The following is a 23,310-nucleotide window of genomic DNA, read 5'->3' as shown; positions in this document are numbered from 1 at the left end:
TCTGGAAGACACCTTCTTCAAGCAGTGGTACAGGAAGAAGTCTGCATCTTTCAAGAAAAACATGATTTTCATGAGGGACAATGCTTCATCACACGCGTCCAAGTACTCCACAGCTTGGCTGGCAAGAAAGGGTATAAAAGAAGAAGAACTAATGACATGGCCTCCTTGTTCACCTGATTTAAACCCTATTGAGAACCTGTGGTCCATCATAAAATGTGAGATTTACAAGGAGGGAAAACAGTACACCTCTCTGAACAGTGTCTGGGAGGCTGTGGTTGCTGCTGCACGCAATGTTGATGGTGGACAGATCAAAACACTGACAGAATCCATGAATGGCAGGCTTTTTAGTGTCCTTGCAAAGAAAGGTGGCTATATTGGTCACTGATTTGTTTTTGTTTTGTTTTTGAATGTCAGAAATGTATATTTGTGAATGTTGAGATGTTATATTGGTTTCACTGGTAAAAATAAATAATTGAAATGGGTATATATTTGTTTTTTGTTAAGTTGCCTAATAATTATGCACAGTATTAGTCACCTGCACACACAGATATCCCCCTAAAATAGCTAAAACTAAAAACAAATTAAAAACTACTTTCAAAAATATTCAGCTTTGATATTAATGAGTTTTTTTGGGTTCATTGAGAACATGGTTTTTGTTCAATAATAAAATTATTCCTCAAAAATACAACTTGCCTAGTAATTCTGCACTCCCTGTGTATATATATATATATATATATATATATATATATATATATATATATATATATATATATATATATATATATATATATATATATATATATATATATATATATATATGTATATATATATATATATATATATGTATATACATATATATATATATATATATATATATATATATATATATATATATATATATATATCCTACTAATATAATAAATGGGAAAGTTCGGATGTTTAGATGTTTGGATGTTTGTTACTCGATCACGTAAAAACGGCTAAACGGATTTGAATGAAATTTGGCACACACATAGTACATTACCTGGAATAAAGTATAGGATACTTTTTATTCCCATAACCAAAAAGAGACAAATACAAATTTCACTGGGAAATGTAAACTGCAGACATTCTTACACTGTTACACTGGAGGTGTGTTTAGCTTCTAAGGGTAGAATGGTTAATTTGCATATATTCAGCAGTGATGCACTGGGAGACATCTCAAGCTCACTCCAACCTGAATTATCGCAAATTCTTTCTGTTTTAAGAAAGAAAACTTTTGTTTTTCTTAACATCTTAGTAAGGGGGCTTATAGGACCATTGTAGTCCCTTACACACTCCAATGAGTTCTGGGTCACCATGAGCTTGCTGGTTAGTCTGTACCTCTCTGTGTTACAAGCCCTACTGCATAGAGCCAAATTAATCCATGCCATGCACTGATGAGGATCAAACTATCCAAAATAGTCTGTATGCATGTTGGATTATTATGGCTCTGTGCAAATTAACCACTTGAGGACTGTGGGCTTTACCCCCCTTAAAGAGACACTGAAACGAAAAAAAAAATATGATAATATGATTTGTATGTGTAGTACAGCTGAGAAATAAAACATTAAGATCAGATACATCAGTCTAATTGTTTCCAGTACAGGAAGAGTTGAGAAACTCCAGTTGTTATCTCTATGCAAACAAGCCATTAAGCTCTCTGACTAAGTTAGTGGTGGAGAGGGCTGTTATCTGACTTTTATTATCTCAACTGTAAGTGAACTGATTACTTTTTCTCTGCTAGAGGAGAGGTCATTACTTCACAGACTGCTCTGAAAGACTCATTTGGAATGCTGAGTGTTGTGTAATCTGCACATATTATAGAATGATGCAATGTTAGAAAAAACACTATATACCTGAAAATAAAAGTATGAGAATATTTTCTTTGCTGCTAATCTTCTAGTAATTATTCATAGTACACAACCAATTCACTATATCAAAAAAATTTTTTCGCTTCAGTGTCTCTTTAAGGACCAGGCACTTTTTTTCCATTCAGACCACTGCAGCTTTCACGGTTTATTGCTCGCTCATACAACCTACCACCTAAATAAATTTTGGGTCCTTTTCTTGTCACTAATAAAGCTTTCTTTTGGTGCTATTTGATTGCTGCTGCGATTTTTACTTTTTATTATATTCATCAAAAAAAGACATGAATTTTGTCAAAAAAAAATGATTTTTTTAACTTTCTGTGCTGACATTTTTCAAATAAAGAAAAATTTCTGTATACATGCAGCACGTAAAATGTGGACAAACATGTTTTTGATTAAAAAAAAACCCATTCAGCCTTTATTTATTGGTTTGGGTAAAAGTTATAGCGTTTACAAACTATGGTGCAAAAAGTGAATTTTCCCATTTTCCAGCATCTCTGACTTTTCTGACCACCTGACATGTTTCATGAGGGGCTAGAATTCCAGGATAGTATAAATACCCCCCAAATGACCCCATTTTGGAAAGAAGACATCCCAAAGTATTCACTGAGAGGCATAGTGAGTTCATAGAAGATATTATTTTTTGTCACAAGTAAGCGGAAAATGACACTTTGTGACAAAAAAATAAATAAATTTCCATTTCTTCTAACTTGTGACAAAAAAAAAAAATGAAATCTGCCACGGACTCACCATGCCCCTCTCTGAATACCTTGAAGTGTCTACTTTCCAAAATGGGGTCATTTGTGGGGTGTGTTTACTGTCCTGACATTTTGGGGGGTTCTAAATTGTAAGCACCCCTGTAAAGCCTAAAGGTGCTCATTGGACTTTGGGCCCCTTAGCGCAGTTAGGCTGCAAAAAAGTGCCACACATGTGGTATTGTCGTACTCAGGAGAAGTAGTATAATGTGTTTTGGGGTGTATTTTTACACATACAGATGCTGGGTGGGAGAAATATCTCTGTAAATGACAATTGTTTGATTTTTTTTTTACACACAATTGTCCATTTACAGAGAGATTTCTCCCACTCAGCATGGGTATGTGTAAAAATACACCCAAAACACATTATACTACTTCTCCTGAGTACGGCGATACCACATGTGTGGCACTTTTTTGCACCCTAACTGCGCTAAGGGGCCCAAAGTCCAATGAGTACCTTTAGGATTTCACAGGTCATTTTTGTTTCAAGACTACTCCTCACGGTTTAGGGCCCCTAAAATGCCAGGGCAGTATAGGAACCCCACTAATGACCCCATTTTAGAAATAAGACACCCCAAGGTAATCCGTTAGGAGTATGGTGAGTTCATAGAAGTTTTTATTTTTTTGTCACAAGTTAGCGGAAATTGATTTTAATTGTTTTTTTTTCACAAAGTGTCATTTTCCGCTAACTTGTGACAAAAAATAAAATCTTCTATGAACTCACCATACTCCTAACGGAATACCTTTGGGTGTCTTCTTTCTAGAATGGGGTCATTTGTGGGGTTCCTACACTGCCCTGGCATTTTAGGGGCCCTAAACCGTGAGGAGTAGTCTTGAAACCAAATGTCGCAAAATTACCTGTGAAATCCTAAAGGTACTCATTGGACTTTGGGCCCCTTAGTGCACTTGGGGTGTAAAAAAGTGCCACACATGTGGTACCGCCGTACTCAAGAGAAGTAGTATAATGTGTTTTGGGGTGTATTTTTACACATACCCATGCTGGGTGGGAGAAATATCTCTGTAAATGACAATTGTTTGATTTTTTTTTACACACAATTGTCCATTTACTTAGATATTTCTCACCACTCAGCATGGGTATGTGTAAAAATACACCCCAAAACACATTATACTACTTTTCCTGAGTACGGCGATACCACATGTGTGGCACTTTTTTGCACCTTAACTGCGCTAAGGGGCCCAAAGTCCAATGAGTACCTTTAGGATTTCACAGGTCATTTTTGTTTCAAGACTACTCCTCACGGTTTAGGGCCCCTAAAATGCCAGGGCAGTATAGGAACCCCACTAATGACCCCATTTTAGAAAGAAGACACCCCAAGGTATTCCGTTAGGAGTATGGTGAGTTCATAGAAGTTTTATTTTTTTGTCACAAGTTAGCGGAAATTGATTTTAATTGTTTTTTTTCACAAAGTGTCATTTTCCGCTAACTTGTGACAAAAAATAAAATCTTCTATGAACTCACCATACTCCTAACGGAATACCTTGGGGTGTCTTCTTTCTAGAATGGGGTCATTTGTGGGGTTCCTATACTGCCCTGGCATTTTAGGGGCCCTAAACCGTGAGGAGTAGTCTTGAAACCAAATGTCGCAAAATGACCTGTGAAATCCTAAAGGTACTTATTGGACTTTGGGCCCCTTAGCGTACTTAGGGTGTAAAAAAGTGCCACACATGTGGTACCACCGTACTCAGGAGAAGTAGTATAATGTGTTTTGGGGTGTATTTTTACACATACCCATGCTGGGTGGGAGAAATATCTCTGTAAATGACAATTGTTTGATTTTTTTACACACAATTGTCCATTTACAGAGAGATTTCTCCCACCCAGCATGGGTATGTGTAAAAATACACCCCAAAACACATTATACTACTTTCCTGAGTACGGCGGTACCACATGTGTGACACTTTTTTGCAGCCTAGGTGCGCTAAGGGGCCCAACGTCCTATTCACAGGTCATTTTGAGGCATTTGTTTTCTAGACTACTCCTCACGGTTTAGGGCCCCTAAAATGCCAGGGCAGTATCGGAACCCCACAAGTGACCCCATTTTAGAAAGAACCCAAAGGTATTCCGTTAGGTGTATGGCGAGTTCATAGAAGATTTTATTTTTTGTTACAAGTTAGTGAAAAATGACACTTTGTGAAAAAAAAAACAATAAAAAACAATTTCCGCTAACTTTTGACAAAAAATAAAATCTTCTATGAACTCGTCATACACCTAACAGACTACCTTGGGGTGTCTTTTTTCTAAAATGGGGTCACTTGTGGGTTTCCTATACCGCCCTGGCATTTTACGGGCCCAAAACTTGAGTAGTCTGGAAACCAAATGTCTCAAAATGACTGTTCAGGGGTATAAGCATCTGCAAATTTTGATGACAGGTGGTCTATGAGGGGGGCGAATTTTGTGGAACTGGTCATAAGCAGGGTGGCCTTTTAGATGACAGGTTGTATTGGGCCTGATCTGATGGATTGGAGTGCTAGGGGGGTGACAGGAGGTGATTAATGGGTGTCTCAGGGGGTGGTTAGAGGGGAAAATAGATACAATCAATGCACTGGGGAGGTGATCGGAAGGGGGTCTGAGGGGGATCTGAGGGTTTGGCCGAGTGATCAGGAGCCCACAAGGGGCAAATTAGGGCCTGATCTGATGGGTAGGTGTGCTAGGGGGTGGCAGGAGGTGATTGATGGGTGTCTCAAGGTGTGATTAGAGGGGGGAATAGATGCAAGCAATGCACTGGCGAGGTGATCAGGGCTGGGGCCTGAGGGCGTTCTGAGGGTGTGGGCGGGTGATTGAGTGCCCTAGGGGCAGATAGGGGTCTAATCTGATGGGTAGCAGTGACAGGGGTGATTGATGGGTAATTAGTGGGTGTTTAGGGTAGAGAACAGATTTAAACAATGCACTTGGGAGGTGATCGGACGTCGGATCTGCGGGCGATCTATTGGTGTGGGTGATCAGATTGCCCGCAAGGGGCAGGTTAGGGGCTGATTGATGGGTGGCAGTGACAGGGGGTGATTGATGGGTGGCAGTGACAGGGGGTGATTGATGGGTTATTGACAGGTGATTGACAGGTGATCAGTGGGTTATTACAGGGAAGAACAGATGTAAATATTGCACTGGCGAATTGATAAGGGGGGGGGGGGGGTCTGAGGGCAATCTGAGCATGTAGGCGGGTGATTGGGTGCCCGCAAGGGGCAGATTAGGGTCTGATCTGATGGGTAACAGTGACAGGTGGTGATAGGGGGTGATTGATGGGTGATTGATGGGTAATTAGTGGGTGTTTAGGGTAGAGAACAGATGTAAACACTGCACTTGGGAGGTGATCTGACGTCGGATCTGCGGGCGATCTATTGGTGTGGGTGGGTGATCAGATTGCCCGCAAGGGGCAGGTTAGGGGCTGATTGATGGGTGGCAGTGACAGGGGGTAATTGATGGGTGGCAGTGACAGGGGGTGATTGATGGGTGATTGAAAGGTGATTGACAGGTGATCAGTGGGTTATTACAGGGAAGAATAGATGTAAATATTGCACTGGCGAATTGATAAGGGGGGGGGGGGGTCTGAGGGCAATCTGAGCGTGTAGGCGGGTGATTGGGTGCCCACAAGGGGCAGATTAGGGTCTGATCTGATGGGTAACAGTGACAGGTGGTGATAGGGGGTGATTGATGGGTAATTAGTGGGTGTTTAGGGTAGAGAGCAGATGTAAACACTGCACTTGGGAGGTGATCTGACGTCGGATCTGTGGGCGATCTATTGGTGTGGGTGGGTGATCAGATTGCCCGCAAGGGGCAGGTTAGGGGCTGATTGATGGGTGGCAGTGACAGGGGATGATTGATGGGTGATTGATGGGTGATTGACAGATGATTGACAGGTGATCAGGGGGATAGATGCATACAGTACACGGGGGGGGGGGGGTCTGGGGAGAATCTGAGGGGTGGGGGGGGGGTGATCAGGAGGGAGCAGGGGGCAGTTTAGGGCATAAAAAAAATAGTGTTGACAGATAGTGACAGGGAGTGATTGATGGGTGATTGGGGGGGTGATTGGGTGCAAACAATGGTCTGGGGGGTGGGCAGGGGGGGGGGGGTCTGAGGGGTGCTGTGGGTGATCAGGGGGCAGGGGGGGAAATCAGTGTGCTTGGGTGCAGACTAGGGTGGCTGCAGCCTGCCCTGGTGGTCCCTCGGATACTGGGACCACCAGGGCAGGAGGCAGCTTGTATAATACACTTTGTATACATTACAAAGTGTATTATATACTTTGTATGCGGCGATCCTGGTGCTAGTAACCCGCCGGTGCTTCCAAACGGCCGGCGGGTTACAGCGCGAGGGGGGCGGAGCCAGTCGCCAGCGGCCGATCGCATCACGAATGACGCGGTCGCGCCGCCCATGCCCGTACAAGGAACGCCGCCATTTGTACATGCGGCGGTCCTTGCGGGGTACACTTCCCGGCCGCCAATTGTGTATACGGCGGTCGGGAAGTGGTTAACAAGCTGACACATCATTGCATTCCAACGGTTCTGGAGGTGTGTTTAGCTTCTAAGGGTAACAATGTTTAATTTGCATATATTCAGCAGTGATATACTGGGAGACATCTCAAGCTCACTCCAACCTGAATTATCGCAAATTCTTTCTGTGTTAAGAAAGCAAACTTTTGTTTTTCTTACACTGTTAATGGTAGGGTTCTCAAACTGTGCACTGTGTTGGTCGATTTTCAAGGGGAATATTTCTGCCATTCTTGCACTGTTAATGGCACAAGCCTCAAACCTGCCATTCTTGCACTGTTAATGGCACAAGCCTCAAACCTGGTATAGTTGATCATTGGGTGACTGGGGTTCAATTTCAGAAAGCGGGTGGAGCCACAAATAGACAATCAGATTTGTTTCATTCCAATGCAAATTATTGTTGCCAAACACCGCAAAGCTCACAAACTTGGTAATTGAGTAATTGATTAATTGTGTGTTAGGGTTAGGAAAGTGGGCACAGCCAACACCAGCCAAATACATAAGCGGGCAATGCAGGGTCATAAGTGGGCGGAGACAAATACAAATTTTACTGGAAAAATGTAAACAGCAGCCATTCTTACACTGTTAATTGTCGTGTTCTCAAACTTTGCACAGTTGGTTACTGGGTGACTGGGATTAATATTCATAAAAGTGGGTGAAGCCTACAAAATACAATCAAAAATTACCTATTGATTTTTCAGGGGAATATTTCATTGCTGCCATTCTTGCACTGTTAATGGCACAAGACTCAAACCTGTAACAGTTGATCATTGCGTGACTGGGGTTTAAATTCATATAAGGGGGTGGCACCCCAAACAGCCAATCTGATTTGTTTCATTTTAATGCAGGTTATTGATGCCAAAGACCGTAAAGCTCACAAACTTGGTCATTGAGTAATTGAGTAATTGTGTGTTAGGGTTAGGAAAAGTGGGCGCAGCCAACATCAGCCAAATACATAATCGGGCAATGCCGGGTCATCAGTAGGCGGAGACAAATACAAATTTCACTGAGAAAATGTAAACTGCAGCAATTCTTACACTATTAATGGTAGGGTTCTCAAACTTTGCACAGTTGGTCACTGGGTGACTGAGATTAATATTCAGAAAAGTAGGTGGATCCTACAAAAGCCAATCAAAATCCACCTATTAATCTTTAAGGGGAATAATTAATTGATGCCATTCTTGCACTGTTAATGGCACAAGCCTCTTGCACTGTTAATCACCTGTACCTGGTACAGTTGGCCATTGGGTGATTGGGGTTTAAAGGGGATCCGAGATGAAACACTAACTATAACAAGTAACTTGTCTATATATCTTATCTAAAGTTTAGATAGTTTACACAGCATATCTAGCTGCAAAAGTTTAAAAAGTGTATGATTATTTATTCCTGTGATACAATGGGGGCAGCCATGTTCTTTTTGTCATATTGTCACAGGCTAAGAGCTGGAGATGGTATCAGATTTCTTGTGTGTAAATTCAGTCCCCTCTCCTCCTCCCTCCTCCCCTCTGCCTTTGAAATCAATGGCTAGTAACACCTCCCCCTCCTCCTGCCCAGACTGAACTCCTGTAAGCCCTTGCTATTGTCTGAAACAGTGCCTTGGCACTCTGAGGGCTGTGGGCGTGTCTTTTTTAGTTTATAGGGAATTAAAGTATTAAAACAAAAACGTATTTGGCTTGAGGAATGCCCTATAAACTATAGGAAAGGAACACAATTATGCAATGAGTAAAAGTTCATCTCGGATCCACTTTAAATTCAGAAAATAGGTGGAGCCACAGCCAATCAGATTTATTTTATTTCAATGCAAATTATTGATGCCAAAGACCGCAAAGCTCACAAACTTGGTCATTAAGTAATTTTGTGTTATAGACAAAGTGGGCGGAGCCAACACCAGCCAAATACATACCTGGGCAATGCCAAGTCATCAGTGGGCGGAGACAAACCCAAATTTCACTGGGAAAATGTAAACTGCATCCATTCTTACACTATTAATTGTAGGGTTCTAAAACTTTGCACAGTTGGTCTCTGGGTGACTAGGATTAATATTCATAAAAGTGGGTAGAGCCTACAAAATACAATCAAAAATTACCTATTGATTTTTCAGGGGAATATTTCATTGATGCCATTCTTGCACTGTTAATGGCACAAGACTCAAACCTGTAACAGTTGATCATTGCGTGACTGGGGTTTAAATTCATATAAGGGGGTGGCACCCCAAACAGCCAATCTGATTTGTTTCATTTTAATGCAGGTTATTGATGCCAAAGACCGTAAAGCTCACAAACTTGGTCATTGAGTAATTGAGTAATTGTGTGTTAGGGTTAGGAAAAGTCGGCACAGCTAACATCAGCCAAATACATAATCGGGCAATGCCGGGTCATCAGTAGGCGGAGACAAATACAAATTTCACTGAGAAAATGTAAACTGCAGCAATTCTTACACTATTAATGGTAGGGTTCTCAAACTTTGCACAGTTGGTCACTGGGTGACTGAGATTAATATTCAGAAAAGTAGGTGGAGCCTACAAAAGCCAATCAAAATCCACCTATTAATCTTTAAGGGGAATATTTAATTGATGCAATTCTTGCACTGTTAATGGCACAAGCCTCTTGCACTGTTAATCACCTGTACCTGGTACAGTTGGCCATTGGGTGATTGGGGATTAAATTCAGAAAATAGGTGGAGCCACAGCCAATCAGATTTATTTTATTTAAATGCAAATTATTGATGCCAAAGACCGCAAAGCTCACAAACTTGGTCATTAAGTAATTTTGTGTTAGGGTTAGACAAAGTGGGCGGAGCCAACACCAGCCAAATACATACCTGGGCAATGCCAAGTCATCAGTGGGCGGAGACAAACACAAATTTCACTGGGAAAATGTAAACTGCATCCATTCTTACACTATTAATTGTAGGGTTCTAAAACTTTGCACAGTTCCTCACTGGGTGACTGGGATTAATATTCAGAAAAGTGGGTGGAGCCTACAAAAACCAATCACAATTCACCTATTAATTTTCAAGGTAAATATTTAATTGCTGCCATTTTTGCACTGTTAATGGCACAAGCCTCAAACCTGGTACAGTTGATCATTGGGTGACTGGGGTTAAATATTTAGAAAAGGGGTGGGCCACAAACAGCGAATCAGATGGGTTTCATTTCAATGAAAATTATTCATGCCAAAGACCACAAATCTCACAAACTTGGTAATTGACTATTGACCATTGTGTGTTAGGGTTAGAAAAAGTGGCCACAGCCAACAGCAGCCAAATACATACCCAGGAAACATTAGGACATCAGTGGGTGGAGAAAAATACAAATTTCACTGCTAGAATGTAAACTGAAATTTGGCACAAACATAGTACATTACCTGGAATAAAGTATAGGATACTTTTTATTCCCATAACCAAAAAGGGGGCGGAGACAAATACAAATTTCACTGGGAAATGTAAACTGCAGCCATTCTTACACAGTTACACTGGAGGTGTGTTTAGCTTCTAAGGACACAATGGTTAATTTGCATATATTCAGCAGTGATGCCCTGGGAGACATCTCAAGCTCACTCCAACCTGAATTATCGCAAATTCTTTCTGTTTTAAGAAAGCAAACTTTTGTTTTTCTTAACATCTTAGTAAGGGGACTTATAGGACCCTTGTAGCCCCTTACACACTCCAATGAGTTCTGGGTCACCATGAGCTTGCTGGTTAGTCTGTACCTCTCGGTGTTACAAGCCCTACTGCATAGAGCCAAATTAATCTATGCCATGCACTGATGAGGATCAAACAATCCAAAACAGTCTGTATGCATGTTGGATTATTATGGCTCTGTACAAATTAACAAAATGACACATGATTGCATTCCAGCAGTTCTGGAGGTGTGTTTAGATTTTAAGGGTAACAATGGTTAATTTGCATATATTCAACAGTGATGCACTGGGCAACATTTTAAGCTCACTCCAACCTGAATTATCGCAAATTCTTTCTGTTTTAAGAAAGCAAACTTTTGTTTTTCTTACACTGTTAATGGCAGGGTTCTTAAACTTTGCACAGTTGGTCACTGGGTGACTGGGATTAATATTCAGAAAAGTGGGTGGAGCCTACAAAAGCTAATCAAAATTCACCTATTGATTTTCAAAGGAGTGGAGCCACAGCCAATTAGATTTATTTAATTTCAATGCCAATTATTGATGCCAAAGACCGCGAAGGTCACAAACTAGGTCATCCTTGAGTAATTGTATGTTAGGATTAGAAAAAGTGGGCAGAGCTAAAACTAGCCAATTACATACCCGGGCAACGCCGGGCGACCAGCTAGTATTTATATATATATATATATATATATATATATATATATATGCCTTCCTGAGGAGCTAAGCATGAGCTCAAATTCCAGCAGGATAGCAGGATAGATGTTATATTTGTGGAAGAGACTGGCTTTTAAAGTGATACAGAAGCAAAAATAAACTTATGATATAATTAATTGTATGTGTAGTATGGATAATTAATTGAACATTAGTAGCAAAGAAAAGAGTCTCATATTTTGTATTTTAAGTTATATGTCTTTTTTTTTTTTTTATAACACTGCATCATGCTGTCATATTTGCAGTTAAGAAACCACACTGTATACATTATGTTAAGCTGCAAAACAAAGCAGTGCTAATGATCATTGGGACTTTCCTGCAGTAAAACCTTATCTCAAACTGTCTCTCACTTTTTCTAGGCTGTTTAAGCTATTTAGAAAACAGGACTGAGTTCGACCAAGCTGGTCGAATAGCTCAGAGAAGCGCTTTTGCATAGATAAGTGTTTTAAAGAGGAACTCCAGTGAAAATAATGTAATAAAAAAGTGCTAGTAATTTTTACAATAATTATGTATAAATGATTTAGTCAGTGTTTTCTCATTGTAAAATCTTCCCTCTCCATGATTTACATTCTGACATTTATCACATGGTGACATTTTTACTGCTGGCAGGTGATATCAGTGGGAAGAGATGCTGCTTGCTTTTTTGGCAGTTGGAAACAGCTGTTGTTTCCCACAATGCAAAAAGGCTCCCACAGTGTGATGTCAGTACCTCAGTGCTGTGAGGCGCTGACATCACACTGTGGGAGGGGTTTCACCACAAAATCAGCCATACAGAGCCCCTGATGATCCATTTTAGAAAAGGAATAGTTTTCTCAGGGAAAGCTACTGATTGGGATGAAGGTCAATCCTTGGTCACTGTTTCTCTTTAAAGAGAATCTGTACTCCCTGGCTTGTAATTGCCTGTTTTAGGCAGTGTTTAGAAACAAAAAGCATGGCTGCTAACCAGCATGTGATAGGCTGAGAGAAGATCAGTCTGTGACTCATACAGAGCCTTGAGGGGGCATGGAGAGGGTTTGTATAACTTCTACCTATCACAGCAGAGCAGCACATTCCTGCCTGAGCCGACAAAGCTGACAAAGGAAAGAAGATTAGATTAGATAACAGAGATAATACAGCCTCTGTGCAACTAGAAAAGGCTGCAGTAAGACAGACCACATTAGAACAGGTATAGAATCTGTACTCTAAAATTCTTACAATAAAAAGCATATAATTCTATTAATTATGTTCTCCTGTGCCCCTCTGTGCTGTTTCTGCCACTCCCTGCTGCAATCCTGGCTTGTAATTGCCTGTTTTAGGCAGTGTTTAGAAACAAAAAGCATGGCTGCTAACTAGCATGTGATAGGCTGAGAGAAGATCAGTCTGTGACTCATACAGAGCCTTGAGGGGGCATGGAGAGGGTTTGTATAACTTCTACCTATCACAGTAGAGCAGCACATTCCTGCCTGAGCCGACAAAGCTGACAAAGGAAAGAAGATTAGATTAGATAACAGAGATAATACAGCCTCTGTGCAACTAGGAAAGGCTGCAGTAAGACAGACCACATTAGAACAGGTATAGGAACTTATCGGATAGAAGAAATAAGCCTGTAAATGTATACTACACATACAGTACAATTCATTATTTCATAAGTTTTTTTTTCACTTCAAATTGACTTTAAATAAACTTCAGAATTTTAAAAAAGAACAAACCTTTCTGTTCAGTGGGCCTGACGCACAAACCTACAGTAATATAGCTGTGCACTAACGCCAGCAGAGTACCTTACATTGCACTATTAGAGCAACCCGCGGTGTATGGGTAACATGAGCATTGCTATGGTAACATGTTATGGTACTTGCTTCATAGGGGTTACCATAGCAATGCTTATGCTACCCATGTACAGCGGGTTACACTAACAGTTACACTACACATTGGTACTGGTATTATTGCCATGCATTGCACCCATTGGGTTATATTCCTTTGCTCAAGTGAATCATAAAAGTACAGCTACACTTTCATTTGGAAGTAGGATGTCAGTCTCACAGCAACAGGGAAGACAATGTAAAATATTAAAGTTTGTAGTAAATAAAAAATGAAAAAGTGTTATTGGTGCATTCTTTAATTATGATGCCCGCATAATGCAAAAATAGCTACTGCAGCTTAATAAAAACCCCTCTAAATTCTGAAGCTGTAGCTACGTTTTAAACTACAGCAATGATGTTCCTCGATGTGTAGGATCTGCTGTAATTTACCTGAGCAAACTAAAGACAGACATGCCAAAAGATCTCTTTTTAATAAACAACACAGGCAGTAGGAAATAATACTAGTCATGGCTTGTTTTCCTGACCTGGGGCCTCATTCCAACCTGTTGCAACCAGCTATGGAGAGTCTATAGGGACACCCCCGTGCAGGAGGCCCCATAGAGGAAAGAAACCTTTACATTTTGTTTAACTGGGATACCTGCCAGTGGCTAAGTTCAAAGTGCAGTTTCCAGTAATTTGCTATTACTACTCTGTATGTTTGATAGGCCAGGACAGAAGCATGCAACCTGAAGTAATATTTCCTGATTCCTGTCATATTTTGAAATGTGAATGAAGATTGCTGTGGGACCTCGCTGTGAAGCTGTTCTTCAATCCACTGTCTTTATTTCCAGCTTTGTCATGTTTTCTTCCGTGTGCCTACACAAACCTGCTAATGCTCACAGTTGTGTTAAAGGAAACCTGTGCTGTGAGAACAATGCTCTCGGCTATTCCTGTTTCCCTTCTTACAAAAAAAAAAGAGTTAAAAAAAAAAATGTTTTTGGCTGCCATGCTGCCTTTAACACTTTATTAGTCATCAATTCAGAATAAGGATGTAGACCTGGTGTTCTCACTTTATTAGCTGTATGCCATATACAGTACTACTAGATTTGTATTAGCAACATGACCAATTAATTCAACAAGTGTTAGCATTAATTTAGTGGCCTAGATATATAAAAATACAAAAACATAGGATCATCTTATGGGATAGGATCATCTTATGAAATAGGTCCAGATACACTTTCAATTCTAATCTATTCAACTCAATACTATGCAAAAGCATGGGCAGATCACTCATCTTTAGGGGCAACAGATGTAGAAATGTACAGCAAACAGGTTTTATTTACAGTCAACGTTCAAACTGTTCATCTTTAAAGTGGACCTGAACTCTTGCACAGGACCGAAGGAAAACATAGAGAAATCTACACTGTATGTATTTAGAGAGCTTAGCCTGTCTAATTTCCCCTCATCTGTGACTAGTCTCTAGTGTAATGTGACCTCTCAGCTGTGTTAGCTTAGAAATTTGTCCGTCTTGGCGGAGAAATTAATTTGTAAACACAGAATGTTAACCCTATGTCTGTTTCCATGAAAGCAAGAAGTAGACACACTGCAGATTTATTGGAGGAGTTCTGTAAGCTGTTACAAATAAATGTTTTTCTTTAAAGCTAATTATGCTGTTGCTCTTGCTCTCATCTTTAAGAACAGAGAGGAATGGGAACTATAGTAGAGGCATCTCGTTGTTGTAATTCTAAAGCCATATAACCAGCCTGTTAACTGCTTTGGCCACCTCACTGTCATCTGAGTATACATGCGAAATTACACCTTTGGGTGATTGTAGGAGTTACCTTTCTGGCCTTCTGAAAAATGCTAGTAAATATGAATAGATTTTTGAAGCTCCTGCACTTTTCCACCAAATTCCTTTTACATGAAACCCTGTGTGAGCTTTATATCTCCTCAGTAATCCAACAGGAGTAGACTAGGGCATAATACAAAGCTGTTCACTAAGAATGTGAAAACGTCTGTTTGTGGTACCTGTTCTTGCCTTCTGCAGAACAGTTCTTGGTTAGAAGGCCTTAAAGTGTACCCAAGCCAAAGTTCAGGTCAAAAGAAAATACTTACCTAAGAAGAGAGACACTTCTGAATCCTGTAAAAGCTTCCCACGCCGTCCTCCAGTCCCCCAGTTACCACTAAGGTTTCCAACAAGGGCTTGTAAAAAACAATGGTGGGCCAGGAAAATCTGTGGATCAAGACAACACAAGGGAGACAAAAACCAGGAGCCAATAGTGTATATCAGTATATCTATTGAGGCCCTGAATCTATGCTGGCTACCAGGCACTTTTGGGGTTCTTCATTGACCCGATGAAGTGGGAAATGCCCAAGAAATATGTTGTCTGACCCCATTTTGTGCAATAAAACTTTTGAACATTTCAGTCGAGTTTTATTGGCTGCTTTGTCTTCTGCTGGAGAGGTAAGCCAAGTACACCTCTCTTTTTTAAAAAGCTTTTTATTTTTTGGCACCTAAATCTACCAATTGAGCTATGGATGTAACACTAATGTTGCCTTGGTAACATGTGTTATGTTACTTGCATAATGCAAGTAAAGCTGGCCACAAACGCTCCAATTTCTAGCGAAAAATTCTGATCAGATTGGTTGTAAATAATCTCTGTTGGTGGACACAATCGATTATGAACGAGTGAATAACATGTCATCCGAATGAATTTTCGTCAAACCAAAATTTGGATTTTCCTGTTGGTTATGATAGATAGGAAGCAAAGATTGGTTCGTTGATGGTGTAGTGAACGATGTATTTCAATATTTCACTTCCGATCAGAATTTCTGATCGCTCGAACGATTTTTCGCTAGAAATTGGATCATTAGTGGCCACCTTAAGTATCGTTAGTGTGGAGACTTTGGTTTTGTAATGCAAGAGACATTACATAGAGACAATGTTTCTAACAAATGTTTCTAATCCCACCAGGAGGTTGATCTCCAAAAATGAAATGTTTATTTGTAACATTTTAAATGTTCCTGAAAAAAAGCTATTTTTTTAACAATCATTTTTTGGAGGGTTTTAAAGGGATACTGTAGGGGGTCAGGGTAAAATGAGTTGAACTTACCCGGGGCTTCTAACGGTCCCCCGCAGACATCCTGTGTTGGCGCAGCCACTCACCGATGCTCCGGCCCCGCCTCCGGTTCACTTCTGAAATTTCAGACTTTAAAGTCTGAAAACCACTGCGCCTCCGTTGCCGTGTCCTCGATCCCGCTGATGTCATCAAGAGCGCACAGCGCAGGCCCAGCATGGTCTGTGTCTGCGCAGTACACTCCTGGTGACATCAGCGGGAGCGAGGACACGGGCGTGCAGGCGCAGTGGTTTTCTGACTTTAAAGTCAGAAATTCCAGAAGTGAACTGGAGGCGGGGCCGGAGCATCGGTGAGTGGCTGCGCGGGCACAGGATGTCTGCGGGGGACCATTAGAAGCCCCGGGTAAGTTCAGCTCATTTTCCCCCGACCCCCCCCCCCCCCCCCTACAGTATCCCTTTAAATGTAGCAGTCATTTGAGCTGCGACTGCAACCGAGACATATGTTTAGGTATTTTAGGGATGCATATCAAATTAATGCCATACTAAAGATACATTTTGCCAGCAAATAGGTAATATGCAGGTTAATGCAATTAAACGTCTAGCTCATTTAAAGCCTACATCGGGAAAATTTTTTTTAGCTTGTGGACAAAGTTAAATTTTGAAATTTTAGCCCTATCAGATTCCTCACTGCCCTTGGGGAGGCTTTGGCTCATTTCCTGCTTCTGGGACTTCCCTGGCTTTAAGATGAACTATGGTGGTCCTGAGGACAGGAAATGAGAGATGGCAGGAAAATCATGATGGAGGTTTTAACTGTACAAATTAACTGAGGTTTCTCCATCCTTTCTACAGAGGTTTATTGACTTCCTATCAGGATAGTAAACAGTCACCTGTGGGAAGACACAAAAAGTAGTAAAACCCAAAAGTGTTAAAGGACAACTAAGTTGTACATTTGTCCCAGAGTAAAATGTACTATGAATTTCTTTTTTTCCTATGTTGCTGTACAATAGACAGTAAATATATGACAAATATGACAGATTTTGGACTAGCCTATCTTCTCATGGGGATTTTCAGCACTCCCTTGACTGGATCTTAAAGGGAACCTAAAGCAAATGAAAAACAAATTAGTTTAACTTACCTGGGGCTTCTACCAGCCCCCTGCAGCTGCCCTGTGCCCATGCCATCACTAAGGGCTACTCCAGTCCCCCAAAGCACTCCTCTTTTGGCAGGGCGAGTTGACAGGCACTGAACATGCACAGCCCGACAGCGCACTTCCTCAATCATGCTCCCGTCATCGGAAACGCTCTGCGCATGCGGTGTAGAGATTTTTGCGTACTGCGCATGTGCAGAGCATGCAGACCAGATGAAAGAGGCCCATTGTGGGTGACAGGAACATTGTGGAGTGACATTGTGGGCACCGGACGGCTGCAAGAGGCTGATAGAAGCCCCAGGTAGGTAACTGATTTTTTTTCCTTTTGCTTTAGGTTCCCTTTAACCATGGTACCTTAAAGCCAGTCTCCTCCTATGCACACTATTATGACAGTTAGAGTGTGCCACTGCTATCCAAGAAATGCTTTCGAAAAGAAAGGAATTTCTGAGAATCCCTCGTGAGAAGATGGATTAGTAATTGATAGGAACATAGGAAATAAGTCATTTATAGTGCATTTTACTCTAGTACAAATGTACAACTAAAACGTGTACAAATTTTATACATTTTCCCTATTGTGGTCCTTTAATAAATCCTTTCCATACTTTTGAGTGCTAAATAGCTTTTTTATAATAACTGGGCTTTAGTGCAAAATAAAGTGGATATTATCTAACTGAATAGCTAGAAATCACACAATTATTTTAACCTATGCTTATGGTTAAAGGACCACTATCGCGAAAAAAGTAGGCAGTTAAAAAATGTGACAGATGACAGGTTTTGGGCCAGTCCATCTTTTTAAGGGGGATTCTCAGGGCTTTCTTTGTTTTCAACAGCATTTCCTGAACAACAGTTGCAAAATCTAACTGACATAATAGTGTGCAAGTGATTAGGGAGGCCGGCTGGTATCTTGCTATTTTGGCAGTTAAACTGCTGTTCAGGAAATGCTGTTGAAAACAAAGAAAGCCCTGAGAATCCCCCTTAAAGAGAACCTGTACTGAGTAAAAATATTTAAAATAAACACATGAGGTAACTTCAAATGAACATTGCATAGTTACCTTGCCATCAGTTCCTTTTAGAAGCTCACCATTTTCTTCTGATAATAATCCCTTCCAGTTCTGACAATATTTTGTCAGATCTGAAATATATCAGTTGCTGTCAGTAAAATATCAGTTGCTGTCAGTTATAGCTGAGAGGAAAACTGATGTACCCGGTAATGTCCATGTTTCCCTATGGCTCAAGTGGACGATGTTACAGTTTAACTGTGTGCTGACCAGAAAGCTGTTATGGGTAATAGCCATTTTCAAAATGGAGGACGGAAAATTCCCTTGATCACAGTGAACAAATAGGACGCGGGACAGGAGAAAGACACTGAGGAGTAGACTACATGGAAGGTAAGTATGACTTGTGTATGCTTATTTTGACTTTTAATGTTCAGTTCAGGTTTTCTTTAAAAAGATGGACTGGCCCAAAACCTGTCATCTGTCACATTTTTTAACTGCCTACTTTTTTGACGATAGTGGTCCTTTAAAAGTCAGAGGCAGGCATGTCCTCAGCGATGAGCCCGCATTATTCTAAATTTATACATCCGACTGTAATGACACTGATTGTGTAAACTAAGGTAAAGTAGCAGAATGTATTCAGGCAAACAGAGCCAAGAGGAATCTGCTTCTGGGAGCTTATGCTTCAAAAGAAACAAGTTTAATCAAGAGACCCTAGTTCATGCCCTTAGGAAGAAATACACTAATATAATAAAAATGCTATATGAATTTACTTTAAGAACAAATGTGCTATAGCCTGCTAAATCTCCTGTAGTTTGATAAGTGAGGTGAAGCATATTAGGATTTTACCTAATAAAAAGCTGGCTAGAGGGCAGTGTCAATATGGAGATCACTTTACGTGTTTATCCTAAAACAAGGAATGTCTTCATTCCAAAGGAATGCTATGCTTCTGAACACAGTGTGGCATAAACCTATATGATAATATGGCAATTCTGCTTCAAAGTGAGAGAGTACCTGTGCTTGTACAGACAGCAACGTCCAAGGCCATCTGAACAGTATTTGCATCTAATGAAAATTTCCATCTCAAAAGATCTGTTTTCAATTAATATTTCTTATTGTTGTTAAAAATGTAAACTGAGAAACAAAAAACAAAAAAAACAAAAAAAAAAAAACTAAAACTATATAACATAGCGGTATTTTGTGATGGTTACTTACAACTGAGATAGTGCAGAAGAAACAGCCACTTTACTGGGGCCCAGAATGACAAGGGGCCTATTAGTGCAAAAGCCAAGCTACATAGTGACACCAAGTGGTCATGGTTGAGAAAATGCAGGTAACAATCTTTCACTAATTATATATGAATCCCCTTATGGAGGAAATATACAATAAAAAAAAGTGTCACTATAGAAGCATAGTTCAGCTAAAAGGTTTATAATCAAATCCAAACAGACTTAACAGTATATAGACAATAGGAGTAGAGATGGCACGAACTTCAGATTTTGGGTTGGCAAACTGCGAACGCGAACATCCGTAAAAGTTCGAGTTAGAGCGAACCAGGCGAACCGCCATAGACTTCAATGGGCAGACGAATTTTAAAACATACAGGGACTATTTCTGGCCCCAAAAGTGATGTAAAAGTTGTTTCAAGGGGTCTAACACCTGGAAGGGGGCATGGAGGAGTGGGATACATGCCAAAAGTCCCTTGGAAAATTACATATTTGACACAGAGTAGGGTTACAATCCCTAAAGAGCAGAAATCACATTGCATTGCTAAATTGGAGGCATAAAGTGCTTTAAAACATCTTGCATGTGTATACATCAATCAGGTAGTGTAAGTAGTGTACTTCTTCACACTGACAGACCAAATTCACAGGCCCAGCAACTGACTGTGGCCTGTATGCAGTGTGTAACCCACACAGCTATCAATAACAGATACAGTTGGAAGCTAAGCACAGCTTATGATAGATGGTGTGCTGGTTCGTTTGCAATAGTTAGAAGAGTATAGTAGAACTACAAGGGCCCTACAACTGACTTTGGCCTGTATGCAGTGTAAGTGTAACCCACACAGGCAGATATCAATAACAAATACAATTTCAAGCTAAGCACAGCTTATGATAGACAGTGTGCTGGCTTGCTTGCAATAGTTAGAAGAGTATAGTAGAACTACAAAGCCCAGCAACCGACTGTGGACTGTATGCAGTGTGTGTAACCCACACAGATATCAATAACAGATACAGTAGCAAGCTAAGCACAGTTTATGATAGACAGTGTGCTGGCTTGCTTGCAATATTATTATTATTATTATTATTATTATTATTATTTAGTATTTATATAGCGCCGACATATTACGCAGCGCTGTACAGTGTATATATATATATATCTTGTTACTAACTGTCCCTCAAAGGAGCTCACAATCTAATCCCTACCATTGCCATATGTCTATATTATGTAGTGTAAGTACTGTAGTCTAGGGCCAATTTTAGGGGGAGCCAATTAAATTATCTGTATGTTTTTGGGATGTGGGAGGAAACCGGGGTGCCCGGAGGAAACCCACGCAGACACGGAGAGAACATACAAACTCTTTGCAGATAGTGCCCTGGCTGGGATTTGAACCAGGGACCCAGCGCTGCAAGGCGAGAGAGCTAACCACTACGCCACCGTGCTGCCCAATATAGATAGAAGCGTATAGTAGAACTACACAGCCCAGCAATGACTGTGGGCGGCCTGTATGCAGTGTGCCCAGTGTCTCATACACACACACCCACACACACACAAAAACAAATAGAACAATATGAGCCCTCAAAAGGGCTTTTGATTTAGGGTGCTATCAGCAATCAGTAATAAACAGAAGCACCTAGCTAACTGTCCCTGTCTCTGCAGCATTGTCTCTCCCTTCCACTCACTACAGCAGCACTAGACTGAGAACATGGCCGGCGCTGCTGCGTTTTTATAGGGGTGGCAGGGGTCCGTGGGTGAGTGCAGCCTGATTGGCTGCCATGTGTCTGCTGACTGTGATGTAGGGGGTCAAACTCTAGCCCAATGACGAGGTATAGTAGGGGGATCGAACCGCCCTTACTGTTCGCTACCCACCACGAATGTGAACAGCTGATGTCTGCCAGGAACTGTTTGCGGGCGAACTGTTCGGGCCATCTCTAAATAGGAGGTGGTATGACCATATCAGAGCAAACTAATACATTAACCTTCTGCTGCCAGATAAACATTAAGGGCTAGTTTACAGTGTTCAATTACATTGCAGAATAATTCTGCATGTCCACTCACTGCCCATACAATTCTATACGTCTGTTCACAGTACTGTGTTGTAACTGTTTGCGTTATTATAACTCACTGTATGCAGGCTTTTTATTAAAGCATATGCCCAGTCTCCATTGCAGTTTACACATTATACCATGTGCCTTCTGCAACTGACCACCGCAAACCTAGCCTAAGGCCCAGTTCACATTAGTGGTGAGTGGAATGGAAGCGGAACATATACTGTACAAACGGTCTGGTATGTGAACGGATCCAATGTTAACCAATGGATCCGTTCACATCCATCTGCTTGTACGGATCCGTTGTCTGTTCCGCTCAACGGACAAAAAATGCTGCAGGACTTATTTTTCCAGACCTTTGTGCCCAGCGAAACAGAAACGGAAGGTTTTGCAGCTACATAGGAACAAATAGAAAACTGACAGTTTACAGCACACTGGCTGTAAAAACTGACAGTGCAAAAGACGCGAATGTGAACCGGGCCTAAAACATACATTATTATCTCTGTATCAAGCATCTCTGCTTATCATTAGGTAATTTGTTCTTGCTCCAACTTAACTTAGAGATGAAAAAATTTAACTTTTCATAAAAATATATGGCATTTTCCCAAAGATGAGGATTTTTATTTAAACCGGACCGGAACTCTTGCACAGCACACAATAAAAAGTCTTTATTCCACTTATAATTGCTGGAGAAATTAATTTCTTTGTTTGTTTAGGCAGATTAACATGTTTTATTATCAGCAACTGCATGAGAGCTCTGCCTAGGCAGCCTGCTGTATATTAAACACTAAGGCTTAAAGGATACCCGAGGTGACATGTGACATGATGAGATAGACATGTGTATGTACAGTGCCTAGCATACACATAACTGTGCTGTGTTCCTTTTTTTCTTAATCTGCCTGAAAGAGTTAAACATCAGGTATGTAAGTGGCAGTTCCTGTCTGAGTCAGGACTGGGTCAAACTACAGTGTGACCTTCACTGATAAGAAATTACAACTATAAAACACTTTCCTAGCAGAAAATAGCTTCTGAGAGCAGTAAAGAGATAAAAGGGTCAACAATTCATAGATTTTAGCTCTGGCATACTTCAACGAATGTGTCATTGAGCCAAAATAATTGCCTAAATAACACTTAAAAGGTAGATTTAAATATAAAATAAAACTGTGAAATTTTTAAAAAGTCATTTTAGGAGAAGGAGGATGGATACAATTGTTTATTTCATTAGTTTATTTTCACCTCGAGTGTTCTCTAACCCTTTCAGTGCCTTCTGCAAAAATAAAACCCATGTAAAACTTAAAGGTTTTTTTAGGATTTCCAAATTGTAATGAATAATGTTATTTTCCAGGTTATCATGCTGTGGCTAATCTGTTGTAACTATTGTAACGATTGGGTGCTGCAACTCTGACGTCTGATTATTTGTGATCTGCAGAATCACCAATAATACAGACGCTATACCTGATTATGTGGTGATCTGCAGTATCACCAATAATACTAGTATAGCTAGCTGAGAGTAAGGTGTGGTGTTTGGTGCAACAGTATAGACCTC

This window comes from Hyperolius riggenbachi, chromosome 1, assembly GCF_040937935.1.
Source record: "Hyperolius riggenbachi isolate aHypRig1 chromosome 1, aHypRig1.pri, whole genome shotgun sequence".
NCBI lineage: Eukaryota > Metazoa > Chordata > Amphibia > Anura > Hyperoliidae > Hyperolius > Hyperolius riggenbachi.
The sequence above is the reverse complement of the archived record's forward strand: the minus strand, read 5'-3'. Positions refer to the sequence as shown.